At 41.1% G+C, this 21,813-nt stretch overlaps 1 protein-coding gene across 15 annotated transcripts in view; it reads right to left on the bottom strand.

The window, feature by feature from the left end:
* Positions 1-21,813, bottom strand: part of KALRN (kalirin RhoGEF kinase) — a 509,101-nt gene that overhangs the window by 344,648 nt on the left and 142,640 nt on the right. The window contains exon 1 of one of the 15 annotated variants that reach the window (XM_081004644.1): positions 4,610-4,762. The exons of the other annotated variants lie outside the window; for them this stretch is intronic. The gene's annotated coding sequence lies outside the window, so the exon portion shown is untranslated. Of the gene's footprint in view, positions 1-4,609; positions 4,763-21,813 lie in introns of those variants that run through there. 15 annotated transcript variants of the gene reach the window in all.

Raw genomic sequence — 21,813 nt, 5'->3', positions numbered from 1 at the left:
GGGGTAATGCTTTCAGAGGTTCCACTCATGCCCGGACGATCTTTTCTAGGGGACCTCCAGCTCAGTTTCTAGCACTTACGCTTTGCAGTCCCATAGAGTTCTATTCTGTTCTGCATGCTTTGCGACTTCTATATGAATCCACTAAGCTGTGCCACTGAAATGTCTGGAGTGAGGTGCCATCAATATTCAGATGACATACAATCCTACTTCTCCTTTCCATCAGACCAAGATGGGAGTGTGAAATCAGTGCCCATACAGCCTTAAACAGCTCAGAACTGCAATACCCCAAGGACTGCCTGTCCCCATATGAACCAACCCGACCCTGTGAACATCATCTGAGGCCCTTCTTTGTGTTTCTGCTCTGCAAGGGCGGAGGCCAGCAACAGAAAAATGGGCCTTTTCTGTGGTCACTCTCCACTTACGGAATGCTCTGGGGCGACTTATCTGGTCCCTTTGTTACATTTATTTAAGCACCAAGGAAAACAATCTTCTTCTCACAGGCCCTTGGCTGATTAAACAATCTATGGCCTTTTAAACTGTGTGTGTGTTAACTGTGTGTTATTATGGTATGTGTTTTAGTGTTATTATGTTGTAAACTGCCCAGATGAAGGTGCTGTATATAAATTTCAATAATAATAATACCAATTTGAAAATGCAACCTAAAACACACAGAGTAGTGCATGAAACGATTAGGCTAAAACAACAGTTTGAGAGTAGTCTATAAATGCTGTGCATAAGAAAACTATTAATACAGGTATTCAGCCTTTTGAAAATTTTACAGGCCAGAAAGTTTCATAAGCCACTTGTAGAAGTACACGCCTAATGCAATGGCTTGTCCTGATTTAGCCATCCTTTTTAGGTCTATTGATGTTAAAGGTATGCATCTGAAACCAGTTGAGTGTAGCCTCCTTTTGGTTCCATAAAAAGAAATCAATTATTGTCCTGTGTGTGGCCTGTTTGCATGACAAAAGAAGCCAAACTATGGCATATTGAGACCACGTGAACATGCAGGCTCCCAAAATGTCTTAAAAGCTGCTTTGCTCCTCTCTGGTCTTTCTACTTCTGTGCTGCACTGAACCAAACCAAGCGCTTTGCTTTTATTTCAAATGAAAGACAGTGTATACATTATTTTAACCAATTAATTAATTTCATAGTGTTATTTATCTTGGACATAACCTTGTCTCTCCATTTTTCAAATGTTTTAACCTGATTGTACTTAAGTCCACCTGTCAGATGGCTAAGATAGACTAAGGCTGGAGTTCGATAAAGAGTCGGCACTGTGATTAAATTATTCTTGAAAGATCTATTGTCAACAATAAGCCACTCACCACAGGCAGCTATCCCTGCCACCTGCCTTCTTTTCTCAGTTTCTGCAAGTCTGAAATGAAGAGTACTTGCCCTTTATGAGGTCCAAGTCTTTTGCTATCAACATAAACCTATCACTTCCCACACTCTCCTATACTAGACCTGAAGGCCCATAATAAAATGAGCTTTCTAGAATCATAGCCCTACTGCAAAGCAGACCTTTTCAGGATAGATCACTATGCCACAGCACCCATTCACCAGCTGCCACCAACTAATAACTCTTTTATATACAGTGTGGTGTAGTGGTTAAGAGCGGTAGTCTCGTAATCTGGTGAACCGGGTTCACATCTCCGCTCCACCGCATGCAGCTGCTGGGTGACCTTGGGCCAGTCACACTTCTTTGAAGTCTCTCAGCCTCACTCACCTCACAGTGTTTGTTGTAGGGGAGGAAGGGAAAAGAGAATGTTAGCTGCTTTGAGAATCCTTCAGGTAGTGATAAAGCGGGATATCAAATACTCTTCTTCTCACTTCTGACCTTCTACATGCCCACTATTTCACAACCACCGCAGATTCATGAAATCCTGGGACAAGACCTTCAAACACAGTCTATTACAAAGTCTTAACTAGGCTTGCAATTAACCATATTGTTGCACTTTGCATTTGGATGAAGAAAAAGTGGATCTCTCTCTGGGATATTGCATAGATAGCTTGTGAGATTTGGTGTGAAACAACCAAATCCATAGCATACTGCTAAGGAGAATGGTGAAGCTGTCCAGTCCTCTAATTATACTGCAGCAAGCTGAAAAGTGGTGTGTGCATATTTTAATTATTTTTTTAAGCAACTGGCATATGGCTGGGCTTCCTTGCATTAGGAATCTGAGTTGAAGGTTTTGAGGTGTTCTGCTACCACTGCGGATCCCAAAAGCCTGAAACCAACCCTGCCATACAAATTTAGTACAGTAAGGTTACTTACCTCTCTCACTAGCGCCACACAACCACCCATGTGAACACACCCAAAGATGCGTCAGTGCAAACATGTTTAAAGTGTCTACATGCAAACTATATATATTGTAAATAACTTGCAGTGCTGTCTCAAGCAAAACACACCACGCTTATGAGGTTGCTTCCTGGTAAGCATGTCCAGAATTACAGCCTGGGAAGAGTGTGCTGTCAAACACTTTGAAAGATTTGGAAAATTCAAGCAGAGCGTCCCCACTGCAAGAAGAGGGCACTTGCATAGTAAACCATCTAAAACCAGGCTCGTTTGACCTGCAGAATTTAATTAGAATCTTTGGCTGCCTAGCACTTTTCCTATTTTATTCCTTTACTAACTTTAAAACTTTCTTATTAACTTGTACAACTTTACAACTTATGTGTGAAAATGAAAAATCCAGTTTCATATATATCAGGAGGTTATGTGTTTAATTTCCTCCTGGCATGCTGACATTACAGAGTTAACCCTTTAATTGATATTATTTGGGGAAGTGGAGGAAATCTATATTACAGAAGTGCAGTTTCTAATTCTGGAAAGAACTTCCTCAAGAGTCCACACAACCTACAACGCCTCTTACAATTTCATGAATGTCAGCCTATGGCTCTCAAGATGTGGATGAAATCCATCTCCCATTATCCCTGACTACTGGCCATCTGGCTGGAGTTGACTTGAATTTATTTCATAAAATTTATATACTGCTTGTTGATCAACAACAACTACAACAAAACAACAACACAAGTCAAAACAGAAGGACTACAGCCCTGATCGAAATTGTCCATTGTGTAGTGTTTTGCAAGAGAAGACTGAACCTTCATGTTCAAAGTGGTTTTTTTTAACAAAAAACAAACAACCCCAACAACAAAAGCTTAACAGAACAATTCAGGTATGTTGTCTCAAGGAAGGGAAGCCGGAGAAGTCACAAACTATAAAATAAAGTGGAAGTTGCAAGAACGGTGAAAACTCAAGACTACTAATCAGTCTGACTTGAAGAAAATACTATTTCAAAATGTGGAAAGTTCAACGAGGTGCAAAGAGGTTGCTGGAAATGTGTACAACAAAGCTCTAAGAGTGAAATTTTGAAAGTGAAGAGGGGAAACAGCTGGGAGAGCTGTTCTGAGCAACAGCAACAGAAGTCTGGCAGAGAAAGGGTTAACACACACACAGAGAGAGAGAGAGAGAGAGAGAGAGAGAGAGAGAGAGAGAGAGAGTCATCTCCTGCTGCTGCTTCACTCAAAACTGCAGCTTCCCAAGTAAAAACTGTCTGGGCTTCAATGCACACATTTGCATATAATGTCTAGTTTGTCCCTTAGACAGTGAAGCATAACAGTTAAGTCCCAGTCAGCAATCTTGGAGCTTTTAAGGGAAATTTTATTCTATATTACTTTTGCAGGCTGGATTGTAATGAGAGAACAGAATTATTTTTTATCCAGAGAAACTAACTTTACAGTTATAAATGGAAGACACCTTACAAACGCTCATTGGCGGCGAATGCCTACATGTGGAGGAAAGCATCATCATGGCGGAAGGCTCTACGTCCCTGACCCACATGTAGAAAGCCCCCCCATTTGCACAGCTGTAAAGGCAAAAGGGTTCTCTCTGTATAATGGGGAACCTGTCACACAGAGAACTACCTACCTGTGTATATTCATGGGGACTCTCTACATACGGTCTAATAAATACATGTAAGTCCGGAGCAGACAGGGCCAGGACAATACACTTTGCTGCCCGAGGCAAAGATATCTCCTGCATTCCATGCATAAAACAAGACACACGCCACCTGCCCAAGATGGCTGCCCAGTCTACCTAATGGTGGTTCTGGCCCTGGAAATGGATACTGACACTCCTCCCCTGCCCCCATCTGTAAAGTTGTTGCTGTTTTTACCGTATTGGACCGAATATAAGCCGCACCCGTATATAAGCCACATCTTTAAAATTGGGGGGGGGGGAGAAAAAATAAGAAAAAATACCCAAATATAAGCCGCTCCATTCCTTGCTGCTCCTGGCTGCATACTGGGCGGGGAGGGGGGAGCCGCGCTGCGTTGCCAGCAGCCTTTTCCCTTTCTCGCTCTCTCCCTTCCTGGCCTTGGGGGAGAGGACTGGGGACTACGTGTGGGGCAGGCACCGCTTTGCCGCGCTCCTGGCTGCATACCGTGAGGTCGTGAATATAAGCCACACTTTAACTTTTCATGGTCGGAATTTGGGGAGCAAGTGAGGCTTATATTCAGGCCAATACGGTAAATGTTGGCACCTTTTAAGTGTACAACAGAGTCTGTCTCAAGCACTTGGATGCTTAGATTCCTGGGAGTTTACCTTAGTGAGGACCTCACTTGGAAAATCAACATAACTCAGGTGGTCAGAAAAGCCCAACAAAGACTCCATTTCCTCAGGGTCTTGCGAATGAATAATGTTAAACAACTGATGAACTCCTTTTACTGGTCCATGATACAAAGTGTCCTTTCATATTGTATCATAGAGTGGTATGCTGGCCTGACAGCCACGGACAGAAAGTCTCTACAGAGGGTGGTGAACACAGCACATGATATCATGAGCTGTCCCTTGAGTCTGCTAGATGACATCACAAGGGATTGTTGTCTTAGGAGAGCGAGAAAAATTCTCAGGGATGACTCACACCCTGGCCATCACCTCTTTAATCTTCTACCCTCAGGCAGGAGATATAGAAGTATAATCAGCCATACCAACAGGCTAAAAAATAGCTTCTATCCGTGGGCTGTTAGGCTGTTGAACAAAAAATAACATAGCGAAATTGACTTGCAAGGTGGTGTGTTGTTCAATAAGAGATTGAATGTTTGGGCGGGGAGGCTCGTTTAATTCCATTGTACACAGGTTGTACAATGACAATAAAGGTATTATTATATTAGATGTGAAAATAAAACAGCAATTCACATTCCTTCCAGATGCTGTGGTTTTCTTGAGGTGATGCTGATGTGACTGAACTAGCCAGATGACATCACCCCCAGAGAGCACCCTTGTGGTGGTTTGAATTGCTGTTTGTCAAGGTACCTCTGTGGTGCAGCATCTCTCTCGCTTTCTCCAAACTTAACCCTCGTTCTTCATTCCAGACAAAAAGGACACTAGAGTACGCATGTAACAGAGTTTGCCCCCATTCACCCTTTCCTCCCCTCATCACTCTCTCCGTTGTTGTGTTACAACTTGCTTCTCCCTTCCTTTCCCTCAGCTTCCTCTGCTGCGTCACACTCACCCCTGCAATATGAAAATTAGAGCAAACCTCCTTTTTTACCTTGTGTTAGTTAATAAGAACATAAGATCAGGCCAATGGCCCATCTAGACCAGCATCCTGTTCTCACAGTGGACAACCAGCTGCCTGTTACACACATAAAACACCTTTTATACAAATGATGCAATTAAATCATCATCATCATCATCAGTATTTCTTAGCTCTGACTCTATGAAGGTTTCAGGCTCCTCGCTGAGGAAAAGTAGTTGCATTTGCTCCATAGGTTCCCCTTGAAGCCTGTCGCCAAATTTCTCTCCCCCACCTATTTAAGCCACTTTGAAAGTCCACCAGGAGTGTGTCCTCCCCACCCCACCCCCACTCCAAGACTGCTACCACAAAACAACATAATGTAAAGCCTCCCTCCTCAGGCAGCATGTGCATCCTCCCTCAGCAAGGCTGGTGCCTTACTTTTTCTATGCTTGGATAACCCTGGAGATAGTTAGCATTAATACAGCATTAGAAAAAGCTGTGGTTATTCTTGCAAGAGAGCAGCCCAGCTCAGAAAAGGGCTCCCTAGAGAAAAACAAAGCCAAATAACGGGGGGGGGGGGGAGTTCTTCCGTTTACTGGAATGTTCATTATTGCCAGCAGTGTTTCATAATGAAAGGAAAGTACAATTGAACCTGTATAATGAATCAATAGTATTGATTAGTTGTTCAGTTTAACTTATTGTAACAAATCAATGAAGCGTATGAATTGGGGGGGGGAGCTTTCTACTGTCATGGAATTCTACAAGCAACTCTCTGTCCCCTCCCTTCCGTTATGGACATTTTCATATTGCTGGCCTTGTTCAAAAGTTTAAACATTAGCGAAGCTGTGCTTGCTAATCATAGTGAAAGATGAAAGCGCAGCTAACGTCATATGGCGTAATTCAGAATTGATTTCCTATTATGATAACATTTCCACTGAGGCCAGCTGTGGTCTACTTCTTCAATGCACATTTAGAGTAGAGTATATACAGCTCACAGCCTTCCTATCACCCCTCTTCCAAAATAAGCTTATTATATTCTTGTTTATCATATTTGTATCCGACCCTTCCTCTGAGGAAATCAGGGCCAATATACATGCAGTTATCTTTACAAGAAACCTGAGAGATAGGTGAAGCTGAGAGATGGTGATGGGCCATCCAATATTACAAGGTGAACTTGAGTAGCCCCACCTCCCTCAAAAAAAAAATCTAAGGCTAGCATCCAGGAAAAGGAAGAGGCTGAACCTGAATTGGAGGAGGGGGTTTCTTCCCTTTCCTCCATGGCTTTGGCCACTTGGAACGAGGGAGCAGGGATGCTGTCTCTCCACCCACCTGCCCCAACTTTCATGTGGAATTGAGAGCCTCGATGGATGCCCACAACAGTGGGGAAGATAGAACCAGAGGCAGCAGCGGTGGAACAGGTGCCCAAAGTGTAGTCTTGTCACCTAGGACCAGGCACTGCTTTCACAGGAAGAAGCAAACCCCCCTCCCACAAAGGAGAGCGCATTTGCAATCTTAACATCCCTGAAGGGCAAGTGAGTCTCATGAGGGTGGGATGGCTCCTCCCCCTGGAGGAGGAGGCAAAAGACTCCCTGCCTACCCAGTCCAGTGGGAAAATCATTCTATTAACTGAATGTCCTCAGTCCATGCTGGCAAATCTTAATCAAAACCTCTGATCCTAGTGCTGGAACCTCACATATACAAAGTTGCATAATTTGTTTTTAGATTAATTTTTGATCCAGTACAACACAGCATATGATTTCTATAATCAACAATGACCCATAAACCTGCACAGGAGAAAAACTAAACAACCGGGCTCTTACTCTTGCACATTCTTTTGTAAGTCTTTGAAGTCTTTAAATGGTTAAAGTCTGCTAAAGAAAGGGTTAGTTCACATTAACATTCTGACTGTAAATGTAAATGCATTGAGTCCCTCTCATTTTCCTGCACCACCATGGCCACTGGTCATACCATTTAAACTTTTTTTTGTAGTGGTTCAAGCCACTGTACCCTAAGAAAGGTGAAAACAGTCCTTAGAAACAATATACCAGGGAGTATGTTTTCTTTTTACTATTCCAGACACTCACCCTATAACAAGCAACACACTTCTCTCTCTTGCTGCCAGGTTTGCAGCTGTTTTTAAATAGTTTGTTATTTCTAGTACAGTGGTGCCCCGCAAGACGAATGCCTCGCAAGACGGAAAACCCGCTAGACGAAAGGGATTTCCGTTTTTTAGTTGCTTCGCAGGACGAATTTGCCTATGGGCTTGCTTCGCAAGACGAAAATGTCTTGCGAGTCTTGAGATTTTTTTCCGCTCCCCCCCCCTTTTCTAAGCCGCTAAGCCGCTAATAGCCTTTTAGCAGCTAAGCCGCTAAGCCTTTAATAGCCGCTAAACCGCTAATAGTGCTAATCCGCTAATAGGGTTGCTTCACAAGACGAAAAAACCGCTAGACGAAGACACTCGCGGAACGGATTAATTTCGTCTTGCGAGGCACCACTGTACATGAAATGACAAGGGTGGGTGAGTTCTTACCTTTCTGTATGCATAAGGACTCTTACATCCCACTAAAGGGGAGGGGAAGGGTGAAAATAGCACTCCCCTGAAGATCTTTTGCAGTGGAGGCGCCTCCTTCCAACTATACTGTATAAATTATAATTGACCAAATGGTAAACCTACTCCTTATTTCTTTTTGAGGGTTGCCTTTTAATCCTGTTGCAAGGTATTCATAATCTGCAATCCCACATTACAGCTGGTGAAACTGAGAAGATAACCAGCTGGCTCCTGATTGCAGGCAACTCATAGCAAAGCTGAGAAGTCATAGTCACAATGTTATTAATTGCTGCCAAAATACTCAAAGAAAATCTTGTTCACACTGCATACAACTAGCCTATGAATCCAACCTTCAAATAGTCTGCTGATAATGGTAGCACAGCACAAGAGAATTGCAAATAAACACACACATATTGAATTTGTAGGAGATAAAAATCAATTACTGTCATACCATGGATTCCCAATGATAATATTCCTTTATTATATTGTGCTCTAACACAATATAATTTTTCCTAATGGTTCCACTCTGACAAGACTGGGCAGAACAAAGTGCAGCGGATCTATTTTATTCTGACACATGTCCAGAGCAAAATTGCAGGATCTAGAAAGATCTAATATAGTAAAGACACCCAATGTGGCCTCAAGGGGCCCCGAACCTCCAAGGCAACGTTGGACACCTTAGAGCAGATGAGGAGGCCTAACCCAGGGGATGCCTCTCAAGATGTACTAGGTCTCTTTGAATCTGCTACAAGGTCTGCAGTCATGCAAAGGGGGTCTCAAGGAAGGCTTAGGTTCCAGGAATGGCCTGTTGGGCACACACTCCATGTGTTTCCACAATGGCTCAGAATCACCAGAGCCTGCTCTGGAAAGGTTTCCACCCCAACTGGAAGCTATGGTTTAGGCAGCTCCTTGTGAGAATCAAGCAGAGACTTCTCCTCTTCCTCCTGTCAGCATATCCTTCAGTGGTCACGCATGCCACATATCTTCCCTAGAGAAAAGTGTCATCCTCCACAGTTGTCCCAGATTGAAGGGAACAGCTATATTTACACCCACCCACCCACTCCCCACCCCGCTTTCTGAAATGGATCTCTATAGCCCTATAGCCCTAAACCTGAAGCCAAGAGGAGGCATCAAAAATAAGCTGACTTATTATAGTACCTTTGGGTGTGAACGGGATCTGTTCCGGAGGCCCGTTTGCAACATGAAAAGAGCGCAACCCCCAGCGGCACGTCTGTGCATGCACTGGTTGCGATTTGCCGCTTCTGCGCATGCGCGTGACATCATTTTGCACGTTTGCGCATGCGTGAGCGGCAAAACCCGGAAGTAACTCTTTCCAGTACTTCCGGGTCGCTGCGGGACGTAACCTGAAAGAACGTAACATGAAGTGGATGTTCTTTCACGTAACATGAGGTATGACTGTACTAAGTTCTATATAAGCTGCTATATAAGCTTATATAATATATAAGCTTTATTTTGTGATTTGGGTTTCTGGAACAAGGATAAGCAGGTGAGTGGAGACGTAAGCAGAAGTTATTTTTTTCTTGATTGTCTATCTTCAACTAAGAAAAGATACCGTGAGCACAGCCCATATACTAAAACTTGGGCTGAGCGTGTGCTCAGAGGGACCTGCTCCTCAATTTGAAGGATGTGGGGAGCCTGCAGTTGTTCAGACACTCAGTAACATAAAACTTTACAGGTATGAGGGACTATTTGGATGGTTCACCCACCAGAGACTAATGGATTCCTATGGAATCCTTGAAACTCTGAGGAATTTTTGTGTCACCACAGCTGACGGTTCTGCTGAAGCCCTGGGTCCATCTCTGGAATGAGAAGGAAAATCTCTCTCAAACCATTTTCAAATCTTAAAAAATAAAAAAGATTGTTTGATTCCAGCCAAAGGCTATCCTGGACTATTTCCATAATAATGACTGTAGCTTCCAGAAACAAAATTCACAATCCGTTCTATGCAAACATAATTTAAATTGGGTTAACAAAAATGAAATATTTCATGGAATTAAAAGTAGGGGGAAAGCCAGTGGTATCTTTGGTCCTACAGGGTATTTTTCATCAGACACTGATGATTAGTTATAAAACCAATGACATTGCTATTTCACTCTCACTTATTATTCTAGTCACTGAACAGCCAATATCAGAATCCCTGTTTTGTTCTATGAATTCCACTAATTTATTCTTTATTAATTCTAGCACATCATCTTTAATAAGTTACACAACGAAGTAATTATGTGGTTTTACTGAAAATATAAAAATACAAATTAGCTTCTGTCAGTAATTTAAATTCATTCTGTGATGGTGTTTCAACATCTTTGAAATTAACCAGTACAGACTGTGTGCAATCAGGTGGGACGAGTCTGCCCTTATATAAATAATGATTATATAAAAGGATGATTAATATTTTGCTTATGTAGCACCTTTCATCTCAAAAGGACTCCTGAAGCACCTAAAAGTTATACCTATGTGTTTATGGAGTGTAAATCAGAATAATATAGGTACACTTAAATCCTGAGAAATCTACGTTGATTAAGTCAAAGCTAAGTATATGTAAATCAATAGGATTTAAGCAAATCAGTTCTTCTCTGGATTGCACCCATGATTTATAAACCCAGTGCTCTTTTTCTAGAAAAAGAGGTGCCAGAACTCACCATGAACGCCTCCCTTGTTCTCTTATAACGGCAATGACGTCCACCTGAGAGTGCCGGAACTGAGTTCTAGAACATTCCAGCTGAAAGAAACCCTCTGTATAAAACATATACTGGCTGTCTACAGATCTTTCTATCTTGTCTTTATTGGATGCAGAGGAGCTCAGCTTACAGTCCTCAGATAATTTTTAATATAACTCCCTAGTTTTAACTCAATCCCCCCACTGCACATGCCATTGCAGCCTCCACACGCTGGTGAGCAATTATACTGGATTGCAGCCTGATCCTATGCATTAGGGTTAAAACACTTTATAATTTCTCCCTTCTTTTCATTTTAACTCGAGTTATATTACTGTATATCATAATGAAAACAGCTAAAATTCTATATATTTTATAAAACAGAATCAAGTCTACAAAAACTTACGTTATAATTATTTTCTTAAGTCTTTAAGATGCTACAAGAGGAAGGTTCTTTGAAGATTTCAGAGCCTTGCTACCTATCAAAATTCTGAACAAATTCTTCTTTTCCACTTTCAGAGCTGGTCTGTTTTAAAAAGGGAATCCTATAGGGCTATATTTCAGTAGCACTATGTAGATTTGAATGCAGCATTCATATCAAAGTATAGCATCTTTAAAACTCTTCCCACAACCCCAGCAAGAGAGTACTCTACTGGGTGTAACAAGCTGTTCCACAACTGTGTTTTTAGCTTGCATGGCAGCAGTACTGAGCCAAGAGATTTGAACATACCAATTATGTAGAGTGCTTTTGAAAAACAAAATGCCTTTTTGCAAGGGACACTAATGGAATTTTAAGAAATGCATTCCACGATTTCTGCATTCAAAACATTCTTGGATGTGCTGCACTAAATTTAAACACACTTCTCTCATAATTTTTCTACGTTAAAAATAAAAAAGTCTCACCTGAACTCTTACAACCAAAATAGCAATAAGCACTTTAAAGTTTCTCACCAGCAACATTTTAAATTTTGGGCACATAGTTTTTAATAATACATTTCTCAGTCTTCAAAATTAGAAGTGAAGTGAGGAATTCACTAAGGTTTAGAAGAAGAAAAAGTGAACACTGGCAATCTTTCGCTAGACTATACTAATCTTCTTTCTGATCTTCTGTTTTCTCATGTTGTTCCCATCACATCTACCCAGGGCCAATAGCAAGCAGTGGTGTGGCACCTCATCTTTCCCCCTCTTGGTAACTGACTATGTTACTCAGCCTTGGGAAGCCAGGTGAGCAACGCTGTCCCCCATCCATATCTTCCTGCCATCCACTACTGTCCAACAGTTGCCAAAAACACCCACCTCTCTTGCCACTTTGATTATATGGCTTCCTGTCCACATTTCTGGATCTAGCACAAGCTCCTTGTCCTTACCTTCAAAGCCCTCCAAGGCCTCCCTACCCTCTTATCTCTCCACTCTCATAACCCAATATACCCATGTCCATTGTCTTGATTCCTTGAGCTTCATAACCCTCTACCATCTGAACATCTCCTGCTCCTGTGAAAGACTCCACCATGTCATCATCATCTTCTTCTTCTTCTTCTTTGGCGATCACTCGTAGCCGAGTAAGATTGTCTTCCATAAACACAGTTTTAACAATGAGTCCGTAAGTGACTGTGGAGGCCAATTCTGGATCCACATGTCCATCCACAGTGGGGACATTGGTTTCTGGGCGGGAGTTGATCATGATGTGGGTTTGCCAAGCATGCCTTCCTCTTAGCACATTTCTCCCTTGCGTCCCGAGTTCGAGTGTGTTTGAAAAGCCCATGAATCCCTTGCTTGCAAGTGCCTCTCAGAACAACTGCCTGGAGCCATTTCTTGTAGTTACTGCCATTCTTAAAAACCCCTATTTTTTGTGAGGCCTTTGGCTCAAGCCTTTAGTTCTCTCATGCTCTATGGTGCTTAAGGATGTGTAACAGATATAATGCACCTTCTTTCTGCATTCTTTAGTCCTGCTTCCACTGTTCTACCCTTCCTCCTGTTACCCCTTCATCGAATGTTAAATTGTAAACTCCTCGAGAAAGGGATCTGACTTCTGTGAAAACAACATGCACCTGAAGTTCAGTGCTATATTTTCAGACTTGCTTCTGCAACCATTAGGATTAGATTTATTGGTACATAATTGAATTCTCGGAGACATAAACGTGGTGCAAACATCAAATGTGGTGGGGTGGTGGATAATCACATGTTGCCCAGCATTACTCCAGAATGAAGATTTTAATCTCTAAATGAAATATATGCTCTGCATCCCAGAAGATCCATGGTTTAAATTCTGGAACGTTGCAAATTATTATCTGTGCCTTTAAATAAGCTGTGAGCAGGAAAATAGTCAGATCTGATGGTATACATAAATATCTATCACAGCTATAAACTGCAGAGGATAAAGCCATTTCCCTCTCTCTAGCTGTCTGCTGAATGCTGAAAGCAAACCACAGAATAACTTATATGTTCATTACATTAGCTGTAGGAATCCATTTTATTTTTTCTCAAAAGCAGCAGATTTCTTTAAAGCACTGAATAATACTGGAAATATAAAATTAATATTTGTCTTTAGATTATGATTTTTATACTAAACAAGTACTAAAAAAAGAGCAATTTCAGTGTTACCACAAGGCACATTCAATTCATTATAACTAAAAAGACCCACGTGGCCAGACATGAAGGGGTTGGTGGGGCTCTCTGTATTTGCATCCTATGCATTATTAAATGCAGCTTTCAATTTGTTGTTTGAAACCCAATTATCAGGATCCTATTTACCCCCTCCAAGGAAGATGTCTGTAGCTTTCTGAATGTAATAACTGCAATATATTATGCTAATTAAGCTCTAACAAACATTGCTTTTGTTTCAGGAGGATGAATGAGGTGGCTGGTTGGTGCAATTAAGCTCAGGAATTGCCCTTCTGTAGTCTTATATACATTGTGTATATCTGTCATAAACTGCAGTCAGAAGTAGGAAATAGAGAATGTATTTGATCAGTAAACAGGAGGCATTTTTAACTGGCACTTGCAAACACAGTTTCACATAGAATTCTGGCAAATATACACACTGCTCAAGCATCATTTCTCTGTGTCTCCTTATCCCCCTCCCCACCAAAAAGACCTTGCCTGCACTGAAAAGCTAGCTCACTAATTGGTGTGTTTAGTTTTGTTTGATGCCTTTGTGTGCAGCGAAATTCAAAGCATGTTTCCTCAGAAATAAATCCCACCGACCACAGTGGAACTTACTCCCTTGTAAGTATGCAGAGGATTGCACAGCTAAGCTCTTTACACTTTTAGCTTCCTGTCTGAATCTGTAGCCGGATACAAATATATGTATCCACATATATTATATACACAAGAAGCAAATGCCTTTTAGACCTACTCCATACCCCTAGGATCTAATGAGAGTTATTCTGTGCACACTTACTCACATACATCCGAGAGCCTAGAAATGAGCAACACTGGCACCTACTATTCCATGCGCATAAGAATAACTTGAATAGCACCTAATATAAGGTGATCTGAATGTTTGCTACCTCCTCTTTTTTCCTCCATCATAAGATTCTTATAAGGTGCAAATGGAGATAGCTTCACCAATAGTCAAATATATATGATGATTTTGTGACATTTTGATTGGCCAACAGGGTTAGGTATTTCCCCGATATGATTTTTTAAAAGGTGAGCCAACATGGCTGCCTTTGCTTTTGCTTTGCACAACAGAAACAGTAAATTTCAAACCTCTCTTATTCAAGAATGCCAAATATGCTACCTCCCTCACAATAGTGTTCAACTAGGTGATGTAACCTCAAGGACATTATCTCACATGCTTAATGGTGATGATTAGGAAATCCCAGCATTTGCAATTCTCTGAAGGATTTTGCCTCACACAAACACGTGTGGGGTGCTGCCTGGAGCCATTCTGATGATTTCATCTAATAGCAGGACATAAAACAATCACACCTATGAAACTGAAATGGTACACAGAGACATCGAGAACTCAAAATATAATTTTAAAAAACTATGTATTCACACAGAGTTCTGAATATTGTCACCTGTGTTTGAAGAATTATGTTTGCAGGCTAATCTTGGCTGCAAGCAGTGCTTTTTTCTGGGGGTACTCAAGGGGGTACAGTCCCAGCACCCTTTTTTTAAGAAGAAAAACACTGGATACAAGTAAGGCATCAAGGATCTCCCATTAGATCTTATTCTAATTTCACTGCAATGTACAGAAGGAAGCAAGGGATTTTGTTTTATTACTTCTTAACAAGCCACAATCAGAAAGCCAGTAACACACCATGACATAGGGATGTGGCTTGCTAGGCAGCAAGAAACCATGATTTCTTGCTCAGATGTACAGTGGTATAGTCTAACATTGTGACATACAGTAATGTGAAGACAAAGATTCCTGGTTTGTTTATCCTGCTTGTGCCAGAGGAACAGTGAAATGGAAACGACATGTCAGCGTACACCAGCATACTGCTTGCCCATTGCTGAACTGTGGTAATCCAGGATGTTTGGCTCGTTGTTACATGTGAATGCAACCAATATCTAATGGCAGACAGAAAGCCACACCTGTACTGTACTTTATTGTGTGCCATCAGCCTTGAAGAGCCCCCACCAAGCTCATTAAAAATAGTCGTGACAAATTATTCCAATAATAGCATTACCGGTATTTTGCTTTCTGCGGAGACGATGTCAATGCTGACATCTCATTACTTCAAAAGTTTCTTTATTGATCTATTTTACTTTTAAGTAAGTAAGTAAGTAATAATAAGTTAAAAAGCCTTACTGATTATGCAGCAGAGAAATACTTTCAACTTGAATAATCTAGCAGTCACTATAAATGCATACTAAAAAACCAAGAAAAATGAAAATATGTTTACTGAAAAAATGTGTTATTTATTTAAAGCAGCCATTGTATTTTAGAGATTGCTGATTAGTGTTTTAGTCTTTTTGAAACTTTTTCTTCTCACTGCCATTCACTCGCTGCCATGTAATGGAGGCTGGAGAGAAAAACTGCATGTCATCTCAAGGCCAAATATAAATGCCTCTGGTGTGGCTGCTCCAAACAATGGGCATGCTGCCAACTCCTATCATCTGGCAATTAAGCCTCATTTTCCTTTCCACGTCACTAACAGAGATGTTAAATAGGATTTGGTCCTAGCAGTGAGCCCTGAGGGGGTTGCCTTGTTACTGCTTTCCACCAAGTCTTGCCGTTCACCTGAAGGCCTGTGAGAGAGAGCAGTGATTCTTGACGAAACAAAGTCCGACGTATAACATGTTTTCAGCTGCGTATTGAGAGGTGAGTGCTTGATTTATGAACAAGCTTTAAATGGAGTGTGCTGAACAGAAAGCCCTTTACATGCACACGCTCACCCACAACTCCACATACCTTATTTTTAACTTCCCCCACCTCTACTTTGTTCCTCGTGAGCTTAGGACTCTGGTAGGACATATTTAAAAGTCAGTCTTGGGAAATAAATATGGCTCTGAAAACAAAATGTCACAGGGATTGTTAACAACCCCCAGTTGTCCTGACCTTAGGGCCAACTTCTGAGGTGGTAAACCTGTGTCTGAGCTACAACATTTCAGACTGTAGGTGGGGGTGGGAGGATTGCATGACTGAATGCTCCTCAGCTGAAAAATTCATTCACGGGTGGTACATGCGAAGGCAGGAAAGTATGTAGAAAGGGATTGTGGGGCTGTACTGGCCTCATTCCTTGGCCCTGCCCTTGTGATTCACACCAATATCAGGTAAGCGTTTGCTCAGAGACATCTAGGGTAGAAAAGTAGTGGCTTCCCCACCTCAGAAGTGCACTGTGGGGCCAAGTAGAAGCAGTACACCCTTTCTACACACATACAGAGAGCTGGACTGGGGGGGAAGACCCACAATGCATGCAGTCTTTGAACACATGGAGGTCATCTGAACGCTCCTCTTCTCAATGTGAACTACGCCAACGCAAATGTCCAAACTTTGGTGGATGTGGTCATGGGAATGCTGTGACCTCAAATCAATTTTTGAACACATAAAATAAGACATATTAATGTCCCCACTTTTCAGATTACTAAATGCTTACAATCACATTTATGGGACTGTCCACATTCACCATTAGTGTACTGAATTTTAGGACAATCACTAAAGGTTACTTGGACTGGCAGCAATCACATGAATAGCAACACTTACCAAATTTCAGATATTTGCTATAACATTACAGTGTGCCTGTTTTTTTTTTTTTTTAGTGATCTCAACAGCTTTCAAGGCATCTGCAATTATAACTGTTTTCAAGGTATCTACAATTGGATGGATAAGCTGATTTCAGTGAAGCTGTACTGTATACCATATTTTTAAAGGTTTCCAGATGAAAATAGGGACATTCCTGTGCATGGGTCCCTAGTGGTGGAGCCTTGCAGCAAGGCCTGGTGGACAACAGTAGAGCCAACACAATTCAGTCTCATATGAGCCACAAGGAGAAAGCAGGAACCAAAGGGGGCAATCAAGCCACTAATTTCAAAAGCAGGTGAGAAGTCAGATACTACGAGGCAAGTCAAATACACATAATGTGCACACAATACACACATATGCACTGTGGTTTCTTAGCATTGAGGCTACCCTCCCCCCCCCCTATCTGATGCACTCTATATGTTTTGGATTACAATTCCTATCACCTTTTACCATTGGTCATGCTGGTGGGGATTGATGTGAGTTGGAGCCAACTGTGGTACCAGGCAAGGAGTTCCTCTATTAGCTACTCTGTACAGAATAGAAACATTAGATGTTAGGGTAATTGACACCTTAAAAACAACAACAGATAAAGTCATTTTCCCCATTTGAATATAATGTTGGATGTAATATTTTAATATACCATCACTTCAGAGCAATCATTTTAATTACTTCCCCTGTGGTTTTTAAATCAATGGGAACTTCAGATTGAGATTAATTTATGGCAAATCCTCTATGACTTTTGCTGTAGCAGCATATTTACTAAACAAGGCCTGTTAATTATATTAAAGTAACCCACAAATGAAGATGTATAGATCCTCAGCCCACAAGGATAGGTCTTCCTGTGTTGATGATACTCTTCTAAATTTGAAAAAATAAAATAAAGATGTCTCAACCTCTCGTCTAAAGGTGGAGAGATTCTAAAAGGAAGCTACCGCAGGGCATACACACAACCATTTCCTTGCCAATGTGCCAGAAAGTATTAGATCTGAACTGCTTAAATAACCATCAAGCTACTTAGGTCAGGTTTGTCTTTCGAGGGCCACTATGTTTATCCGTCTCCTCAGGGAAGAAAGGAGTCTCACATTGCAACGAAGTAATAGGATGCAGGGTAGCCATATTGTCAGGGGTTTTCCTAGATACATATAAAAATTCCTAGTAGAAAACTATAGGAGCATAATTGTGTGTATATATACACACAAACACATCTTGTCCATTTTGAATATGATTATTGTGAATATTTTTTATATGTAAAATATTTTTTAAACTAAAAATTGATGACCATAAACATATAGAAGGTGCTGTGTATCCATTTTCATAGCATGTAGGTCCTAATGTAGAGATACATCTATGCAGCAATATAGTCTGTCCAGCCACTAATTTTGATATACTAATCATATTTAGTAGGAATTAAAGCCAACCCAAGCCTCTTCACTCACTAATTTGAGGTGGGAGGAGGAGGACAGGTTAGCCCTCTTCCTTCTGTTCTTAGATTGTCATCAACCCACTGTTTCCTTGGATCCAAGTTCAGCATCAATAACGGCATCCACTCCAATTGCTTCCATGGAGAGATCCAGTACTAGGAATCACATGATACTGCACTTTTTTGTGCTCAACCAATTTTCAATATAGTGGATGGCAACTGTTCACATCCTCTATGTCGATTGGCAATATGTTTAAACTGAGAATGCTTATAACTGCAAAAAAAACCCTAGCATTAACATGCAATTGAACTGTTGGCTAAAAAAATGTGGAACCTCTAACATTTAATCACATCAGCAACAAAGAATTGCACTGGAAAGCTTCTCTGGATCTCAGGAGGATTCATAAATTAACAAAGAACACATCAAAAATGTTAATTTTGTTCAAAGAAAGTAATTAAAGTTTTCTTCTAGGGCTGGCTAATGTAGGACCTTTAACTCACCCTTCTCTCCTGGAAAGAGATTTGATTAGTTCAATATATGCTACATTTCTGGAATAGGAACTTACTGCCATCTACTTGCAATGTCAATTGATTACTAATGCTTATTAACATTTAAAACGAAGTAGATTTGATCACTGCAAAACCTGCAAGAAAGGTTGCTTTTTAAATTGTCTGACAGAAGAGATTGGTGATTCATTTTCACTTGGGTGAAAGAAGTTCTTTTGGAGAAATGAGGATGAATAAACACATGAATGGAATATGAGATTTAACAGGCAAATACTTATGGGCTCTCTCTTGTTATGTTGTTTTCAATCAATCGTGATTGAATTTTATGTTGCCAGTGTATGTTAGATTTTCAATCTACCAATGTAGGAATAAGGACATCAAAAAAGAAACTGTTGTGTTTGCAGTCTGGAATTAGTAATGTAAAAAGACAATGAAAGCTCAGTACATGGTCTGCAAGGGGATATGAACAGAGACAACCTCTGCTATTAAGCATAGCAGAGCCTGGTGGCAACAATCGTGTGTGTGTGTGTGTGTGTGTGTGTGTGTGTGTGTAAAATTTATACCCCACCCATCTGGCTGGGTTTCCCCAGCCATTCTGCGAGCCTGACAGCACATAAAAAATTGTAAAACATTAGACATTAAAAATTTCCTGATACAGGGTTGCCTTCAGATGTCTTCTAAAAGTCAGAGTTGTTTATTTCCTTGACATCTGATGGGAGGGCATTCCACAGGGTGGGCACCACTACTGAGAAGGCCCTCTGCCTGGTTCCCTGTAACCTCACTTCTTGCAGTGAGGGAACCACCAGAAGGTCCTTGGAGCTGGACCTCAGTGTCCGGGCTGAATGATGGGGGTGGAGACGCTCCTTCAGGGTCATCACTGGGCCATCAGTGGCTACCAATGATGCTGAATTATCTGGAAATGGCGCACATGTTAAGTGCTTGGCATGTCAATGTGTGAAAAGCATACTTCTGCCTCTTCACTTTTCAATACTCATTGAAATAAGGAACTATTCTGACCTTCCATTATAGCTTTCAGATGAAGTTTACAAGCAAATGTTTCAGTCAACTAACAAATGACTGAAGTGAAGAGGTTAATGAAAACTCTTTTATTCCCCAGATCACTGATGAACCTTGGTGTTGTTGACATTTGGCATTTTTTTTCTAACCCCTTGATTTCACCAAGCTTGCCTTATTATGTCTCCATAAAACTAGAGAATGACAGCTGGTGTGTTTGATGGAAAGAAGTTGACTTTGGGCTCTGTGTGTCTGGGGTTTTTTCTCCCACCACTACAGCTACCATTTAAGGCTTGTGCCTGATAAGTGTGGCAGTCTTTGGCGTGAGACAAAGGGCAAGAGTTTCAGCTGAGGGTAAGCAACTGGAACATGAAACACTGATGGAGAAGACACTTACGGAGCATGAGGTGGAGACCAGGAGAATGGGTTTGCGGGAGAGGCAAATGATTCCACATGAGCAAGCTTTACTAGTCTGATCACTGCTGAGCTGTAGCAGAACTATAGGAAAGGGACCTTGGTCCAGTGTCTGTATGTTTATGAGCCAGAGCTCTCTTAGACTTGGAGGTGATTTAGCTTCTATCTTAAATTCGGAGTTGGGGGACCGTAATACCTGGTGGCCTTGGTTCACTGACCCCCTGGATGACCATAATATCCCTGGTACCACCTACTCCTCCATGCTCTGCTTCTTGGAGATGCCACAGCCTCCTCTGTGATACTGAAACACCACAGCTGCAACTTCTACAACACTAAGGTAACAGCAGAAGGGATTTCTAAGGTGCTTTCTGAAGACACCCTACCAATTGCTTCAACTGCAGAGAGGTCATGATCTGCAGTAACTGCCATCTTCCCATGCATTTACAATAGCTAGTCTTGCTGCAAATGTTAGACTAAGACCGAGCAATACAAAAAATTGCCCTTCTGTGTTCTTTGAACAGCTGCTTGCTTTATTTCTAAGAGGTCTTGTCCACTTTTTCCCTGCCAGGATCCCTGTATAAATTGCTATGTGACAGGCAGTGATTCATATGGTGAATATTTTTCCAGCATAGAGATGGGAATACTCCCCCTGATGAATTTCTCTCTGCCACACAGTTGTTAAAGGCAACAGTGCCCCTGCCTAAATTAAGAGAGGTAACTGTGTGTGTGAATAAACATACATAATAAAGCCACTTTGGGTTTTCATTTGGAGGAAAAGAAGGGTACATCATTTATAAACCACTTCTTATGGTATAGGATCCTGGGTCTGTGAACATACATAATAAAATAATAATAATAATAATTAACAATTCAGCCATAATTAATTTGATAATTATAAATATGCTGGAGGAAAACACTAAAATGAAATACCTTTTTCTCTGTCCACATTGAACTGGATACCATATATCATTATAAACTAAGGCACCTATGCAGAAAACTGAAACTCCAAACCTGAGTCATGAACAAACTGGGCTTTCGCTAGGTTTTGTCAGATTTGGCATCAGTTTTGGTCTTACAAGAGACCACTACAGTTAACATTCCCTACAAATTCTCAGTCTCAACACTACACTCTGCAGCAATGTGTGACAGCTGCCAAAAGCAATTGCCGTTAGCTGTGCAGGACTTCGTCTGTAAGCAGGGAAGAGTGAGAAAACTGCCAGATACAGGGAGCTGTATTTTTCGAGAGGAGCAATAAAAAGGCATCTGTCCTGATTAACTGGGCAATAAGCAGCACTGTGGAACAACAACAAATCCAGCATTTTTTCCAACCATTCTCCATCAAGTAATGAGAAAAGAAACTGCATTTGAAAATTATCGAAAGGGTAAGAAAATTTTGGTAAAATCATCATGGGGGTGAGGGGGTGCAGGGTTTGTGTCATACTTATCTTACCTTTATTTAGAAAAAAATGTAAACTGTGTAATAAATCTCTAAGCAGTATGTATAAAATAATATA

Source organism: Podarcis pityusensis (genome assembly GCF_964106645.2).
Source record: "Podarcis pityusensis genome assembly, chromosome: 1".
Taxonomy (NCBI): domain Eukaryota; kingdom Metazoa; phylum Chordata; class Lepidosauria; order Squamata; family Lacertidae; genus Podarcis; species Podarcis pityusensis.
The sequence above is the reverse complement of the archived record's forward strand: the minus strand, read 5'-3'. Positions and strand labels throughout refer to the sequence as shown.